Genomic DNA, 6,404 nt, shown 5'->3' with positions numbered 1-6,404 from the left:
TTTGATGGAAAATGGAAAGAAAAATGTAGTTGCAAGAAGAGTTATCTGCCCTTGATCCGAAGCAACTGGAAAATTCAAGAGTTTTGGGTTGTTTTTTTGTTTTTTTTTTGTTTTTTTAAAAGAAAACTACAAAAAAAATTTTTTTTTAATCAAACAGGTTGTTTGAATGTAAAAACCGAACTATTTTTTGCTATCGGAATTAATTTTTTAACAATAAAAAAGAAAGTTAAATTTCGTATTCCTGTTAAATTTGAAATATAATTAGTTGAACAATGGAGATGATTCTGCGGTTGATTTTAAGGGAAATCGGATATTTTATGATAAGTTAAATCAAAATACATTTTAGGGATTTTAGTCAAATTTACGATATCTGAGGAAAAAGACAATTCCTCGAAGATTTCTAAATAAAATTTTGTTAAATATCCCTTATTTTGCGTTGTATAATTTTTTTTTTTAGTTAAAGAACAAGAAAGGAAGGAAATACATGTTGAAAACGGGAAGAGGTCGAATAATAAACCAAATCGATTTTCAAGCAGTAGGTGAAGGTACCTCCTCCCTCGATTAGGTTAACTTGGGGTGTTACTGAGGGGTTGGGGGGCGCTATAATTTAGAAAGAGGTTCTTGTCTAGAATTCTCCCTGTGTTAAGGAAAAAATAAATCTGTACCTTTTTCCGAATATTATATTCGAAAAATCAAGTAAATTGATCAAGTATTTTTATTTTTAGAAACGAAAATAATTTTGTAGTGATTAATGGGAATTCGTAGGCATTACAATAAATCTCGCAAATGTGAATTATTGTGGAGTTATCTCTATACATTTTGAAATTGTTTTTGAAATGGCGAGTAAGGCAGTCGGTCCTCTCCTCAGCTAATAACGTGTGATTTTCTTATTTAAAAATAAAACTACTTGATCAACTTAGGTGATTTTCGGAATATTTTGTCACGCGTACGTACATCATAAAGATTTTTTTTTTTTTACAAGGGAGTGGCCACTTATCAAGGCCCAAAGGCCACTCGAATATAAGGGTTAAAGGTGGTAGTACTGTAGTAGTATTAATGGTGTAAATTGGGTAGAATTTGATTAAAAGGACCGCTCAATAAGAAATTGTTTGCATTGGATTTGATTTGTATCCAATCGGAAAGCAGGCCAATGGAACTGTGGGCAGTTATGAGAAAGAAGGGTAAATTTTCAGATTAGGTCAAAGGTCCACCTCCACAATTTTCTTTTCAATGACTACTTTTATAGGTTTTCGACTATGCAATGAAATTTTGCAGAAATAAGTAGTTATCAAGATATAAAATGTTATATTATGCATTGTATTCTTTGGCGGCCATCTTTTTTACGCGCGTGCAGTGTCAGTCATAGATGACTAGATTTGTCTATGGCGCGCGCACGCGCGTAAAAAAGATAGCCGCCAAAGAATACAATGCATAATACAACTTTTTATATCTCGATAACTACTTATTACTGCAAAATTTAATGCGATTTTCGTATTCAGCATAGTCGAAAACCTATAAAAGTTGTCATTTAAAAGAAAATTGTGGAAGTGAGGTGGACCTAATCTAAAAACAATACCGAAAGAAGCTTTGTTCATGGAATCTGTGTTTAGTGAATCTAAATCTAGCACAGAGAGAGAGAGGGTGGAGGAAATTGTTGATAGTGGTTGTAACTAGTAGAGTGAGAGTGGGGTTTTTTTTAAGTTTGGCAAGGGAGAGACCATAGGTCGGAACTTAGACGAGCACTTGCCATTAGTTATAGAGTAGAGACAGACTTGCAACGTCTCTTCTGTAGGAAAGAGGAAAAGGTATAACTTAAGTTTTGAACTATCAAGGCAAGATATTTTTATATTTTACTCAGAAGAAAATAGGAATGTTTTTCAACCCAAATTTCAATTCTTTTTGTAAACTGTAAACTTTGTGGGCTGAAAAAAATAAAGATGAAGAACAAGAAAGTGATAACAAAAACTGTTGAGGCTGCATACAAAGACTTTCATTCACAGATGTACAACATAAAAAACGTAAACAAAAAGAAATTTTGGTGGTACAATTTGCAGCAAGATGGGTCAAAAGTATTGAAGATTTCTTACTTTCAACACCAAGTGTCCATAAATTGGCTGGAACTTTGGAATAGCATCTCCTTAAACCATTTTTGATCAGGATTTTGGAGAAAAAAAAACAAAAAAAAAAAATGGAAGAAAATATTTTTTGTAAATTATCCTGTTTTTCTTCCATATTTTTTTTTTTTCAAGTTCAGTTAATTTGTATACGAGTCATTTTTCTGTAAAGCAGTTTTGTATTTGTGTCTATGTAAAAAGGTGTTCAAGTGTATGTCAGAATTCATTTTTTTTTTTTTTTTTTTAGTTATTTTTATTATTTTTAATCCACATCCATTTGTTCTTCTGTTTGGGAATTTTCAGCAGGTGGATCAGTTTCAGGCGGGACACTTTGGTCCTCAGTAGCACTAGCTTCTTCAGCCGGCGTCGAGGTAGAGTCTGCGCTAGAGTCTGGATTGGCAGCGGGTGGTACTTCTTCCACTTTCGGCTTTGGCTTATTCAAAATCGGATAGCAAGTGTTCTCGAGAGACTGTTTTTGCGTGCGAATCTGTACGACCGTCACGACCGGGTCGACATCTGGACTCATTTGGTTTTGTAGATTTTGGTGCATTTCAAACCAGTCGAGCTTCTCTTTCCATTCTTTCTCGACAATTTCAATGTCTGATTGTAAGAGATGGTCATATCGCTCATCCTTGGCATTATACAATTCTAACGCCTTGTGGACACCTTGCAGTGTGGCGCCAAGTTCACTAAAGGCATGCGGCCGTTCCTCAGCCTCCCGATACCGGTAGATAATCGGTTGACCATGCTTTTTTAATTCGGTTATCTTGTCAACATAGACTTGCTTCTTTTCATCTTCACCCTCCTCGTAAAGCCAATTTTCAGTATCATCCAACAATTTGCTTAGCGTACAACGATCTTCCTCTTTTATAAATTTCTCGAGTGGACCATATATCTTTTCACGAATTTCATAAACATATTCTTCGACTGCGTTCTTTGCATCGGCACGCTCATTCTCGAGCTTATCTTGGGACTTCATAAAATTTTCTTTCTCAATATAGTTATTTAATTCTTCCTGGGATAATTGCGGGACACAAGGCTCAATTGGTAAATCCACCATTTTTACCTTTTTGACTTTCTTAGCCGTGACTGGTGTTTCTTCCTTCTTGTCCTCATTAGGAGAATCTTCTTTGAGGTCGCCATTTTCCTTTGGAGTTTCTTTCTCTGTATTATTCATTTCAATATCGTCATTCTTTTCGGCTAAATCTGCTTCTGTGTTCTTTTCGTTATTAACAATTTCCTCGGCATTCTCAACGACCATCTCTTCAGTTTCATCCCCGCTTCCGCTTTCTACTTTCTCAACCATGGTCGCAGAGACAACCGACAAAAGACCATGTAGATTGATTCGTAGCTTGATTTTTAACTTTGATTTCTCACCGTTGGCTTGTGATACAACCTTGTCGATATTGAACGAGCCGATCTGTCGATGGGATTCAAGAACCTGCTCGGAAGGAGAGTAACTCGCTCTTAGCTGGAATGGTTCTTTACGGTAGAAAGTCAGCATCTTTGAAAAGGGGATGGCATGGAATCTGGGAAAAATTTCCAGTTTAGAATTCTCATCGTCATCTGCATCCCAAGATGTAGTGATGCCGTAGGGTTGACAATCGATGATACTGAAGTCTCTCACTCGGAAAGTCGGTGACAAGATGGCACACTGCAAGGCACTGCCTCGCGCAACCACCTCATCAGCGTTCATTGTCGTTTTCGGTTCAGTCTCATAGATGGCTTTCACTAACTGTTTAATGGAATGGATACGTGAAGCGCCGCCAATAATCTCTACAGAATGTAAATCGGAGGGCTGCAGGTCACAATAAGTCAAAATGTTTCTCATGGTTGTTTCGGCCTTCTTCAGGAATGGTTCACACATTGACTCAAACGTAGCACGATCAAGCTTTCCCGAAACATCTTTGTCATCCATGAAACATTCTAGATTAAATGGTGATGGCTGTGTGTTGACACTTAATTGCTTTTTCAGTTTCTCGCACTCTTGGGCCAATCGGATCATGGCCTTTTTGTTGGAGCGGGCATCTATCTTGTAGCGTTGTTTAAAGTCCTCAACAAAATAGTCTATGATCACTTCATCAAAATCCCGCCCTCCAATCTCGGCTGTGGAGACCCCTAACATTTTCAATTTACCTTTGTTGAAAGCACACGCTGAAACTTGCAGGTGGGCATAGCCCATGTCGACAAAGACGATCACCCGGCGATTTTCGTTTTCTTCAGGAAGATCCTGTTTGTAGATACCGTAGGCAAGAGCAGCAGCTGTCGTGTCGTTCATTAAACGAAGACAGTTCAGGTTGACCAAGTGGCAAGCATCCAACATGGACCGCCTCTGGATATCAGAGTAAAAAGATGGCACGGACACGACACAGTCGGTCACTTTGGTCTTGAGGGCGGCCTCGGCAGTTTCTTTGAGTTTGCCCAACATCATGGCCGCAATTTGCACCGGGGTGAACTGGCAGGTTTCTTGTTGGCATTTCACTTCGATAAGGGGTTGATCGTTTTCACCGCCCACGATCGTGTAGGGGACACGACGTTTTAAACTTTTGACACTGTCGTCTGAATGCAACTTGCCAAGAAGATCCTTGTATGAAAAGAGGGTGTTCCGGAAGTTAGTGATACACTGGTTTTTAGCAGAATGTCCCATGGATCGAACTCTCTCCCCGAAAGAGACATAATTCGGGGTGCAACGATCGCTGTATTCATTATCAATCGTCTCGATGCCACCCGTCCGGGCGACGGCTATATAACACGACTGGGTACCAAAGTCAATTCCAACCACAGACATGATCGGATAATTAATTAAAAATCCTTATATGTGTGTATTTGGGAGGGGGGGTCCCCTTTTTTTTTCTTTTTTAAGGAGAAAAAAAAATGTTAATTCAGTTTGCTTTTATTTTTTTAAGACGCAGTGTTTATAAAGGAAACAAGTATTTCGTCACAATGAAGATTTGGTGACTTTTTTTTTTTTTTTGTAACAAAGAAAAGAGGAAGGGAAAAAAAAGGTAAGTAGTTATTTAGCAATCAGGGTCTCTTTTCTGCTTTTTATTATTTTTAATTTAATTCAAATAAATTTCATTTATAGTTCAGTCTTTTTCGTGTCTCCCCTCTCGTGTTATATACGGAGGGATCTACCTGGAATAATCCAGACGGGATTAGAAATATATCAATAAATAAATTAGTGAGATTTTTTCGAAAAGCAAAAACAGATCGAATTTTTTTATTACTTTTCTTTTTATCTAAAAATCTTTCAGGACGAATTTTGTTGCGTTCAATTTTTTTTTTTTTTTTTGTTTTGTTTTTTAATCCAAGAAAGTGAATTATGGATGAATATTTTTTATATAAGAAAAAAAAAATGTCAAGCAAGACTTTTTTTTTTTTTTTTTTAATCTTTTGTTATATAATGGAAAGAAGAAAAAGAAAAATGCCGGTTATGTTCGAAGAGAGCAGATGAATTGGTGAAAGATTTAGTTGTATTTAACACATTGCGCGTGTTTTATAGTCCGTGTACACACACACGCGCATATATATATACATACAAACACATAAATTTGTTTGTGAAGGTTTTTTTTTTCCTGTTCCCTTTTTCCCCCTCGAATAATCCACGATTCTCAGTAGAGTTTCTCAGTGTTCTTTTCGGTTTCTTCAGTACACGTGCAATTAAAGCGATCCGGTGATAATATTTTCACATTTATGTCATATTATTATATATAGACCAGTATATATTTATATTCACTCACCTTTTGCGGCATCGGCCAGCGATTATCTACGTTCTTGAACGCAGTCTATTCCTCTTATTGTTTTCCTCTCGTTCTCGTGGGGAAAATAGTGGTTTTTTTCACTTTTGAACGGAGAAAAAAAAGGAAAGCTCTCGAAATGATAGCCGAACGATCATTTTTTACAAGCTTCCTGATTGGTTGTTATTGTCGGCGAATGCCGAAAACCGAATACATCGGCTGTTGCCATTGGCTGTTGTTCGAAATGTCCTTGTCCTCCTCCTCCTCCTCCTCCTCCTCCTCTCCAGTAGGGTCTCCCTTCGTCTCCTACTCTCTCGAAATTTCGGGAAAATGCGAGAACTCCACGTGAAAGACAGAGGGTGAAAGGAAGAAATTGAGGTGGAGAGAGGGGGGGGGGAGTAGCAGGAAAAAGCGAGTTTTTAAATAAAAACACTAGTGGATACTTTTATTATATAATTGATTTTTTCTATATCCTTTTTTATTTTTCCAGAATAACAAAAATGTAGTTTGACTTATTAAATCTTTCATTACAAAATATAATAAATATTTATTA

The 6,404-nt window shown here is 37.0% G+C and overlaps 1 pseudogene across 1 annotated transcript; it reads right to left on the bottom strand.

The window, feature by feature from the left end:
- Positions 1–1,968: 1,968 nt before the first annotated feature.
- Positions 1,969–6,060, bottom strand: LOC145291169 (heat shock 70 kDa protein 4 pseudogene; annotated as a pseudogene). Its single transcript, XR_013869342.1, has one exon. The product of XR_013869342.1 is annotated as a heat shock 70 kDa protein 4 pseudogene (transcript).
- Between the last annotated feature and the right edge of the window lie 344 nt (positions 6,061–6,404).

Source organism: Euprymna scolopes, chromosome 12 (genome assembly GCF_053919585.1).
Source record: "Euprymna scolopes isolate OS-2025 chromosome 12, ASM5391958v1, whole genome shotgun sequence".
Lineage (NCBI taxonomy): Eukaryota > Metazoa > Mollusca > Cephalopoda > Sepiida > Sepiolidae > Euprymna > Euprymna scolopes.
The sequence above is the reverse complement of the archived record's forward strand: the minus strand, read 5'-3'. Positions and strand labels throughout refer to the sequence as shown.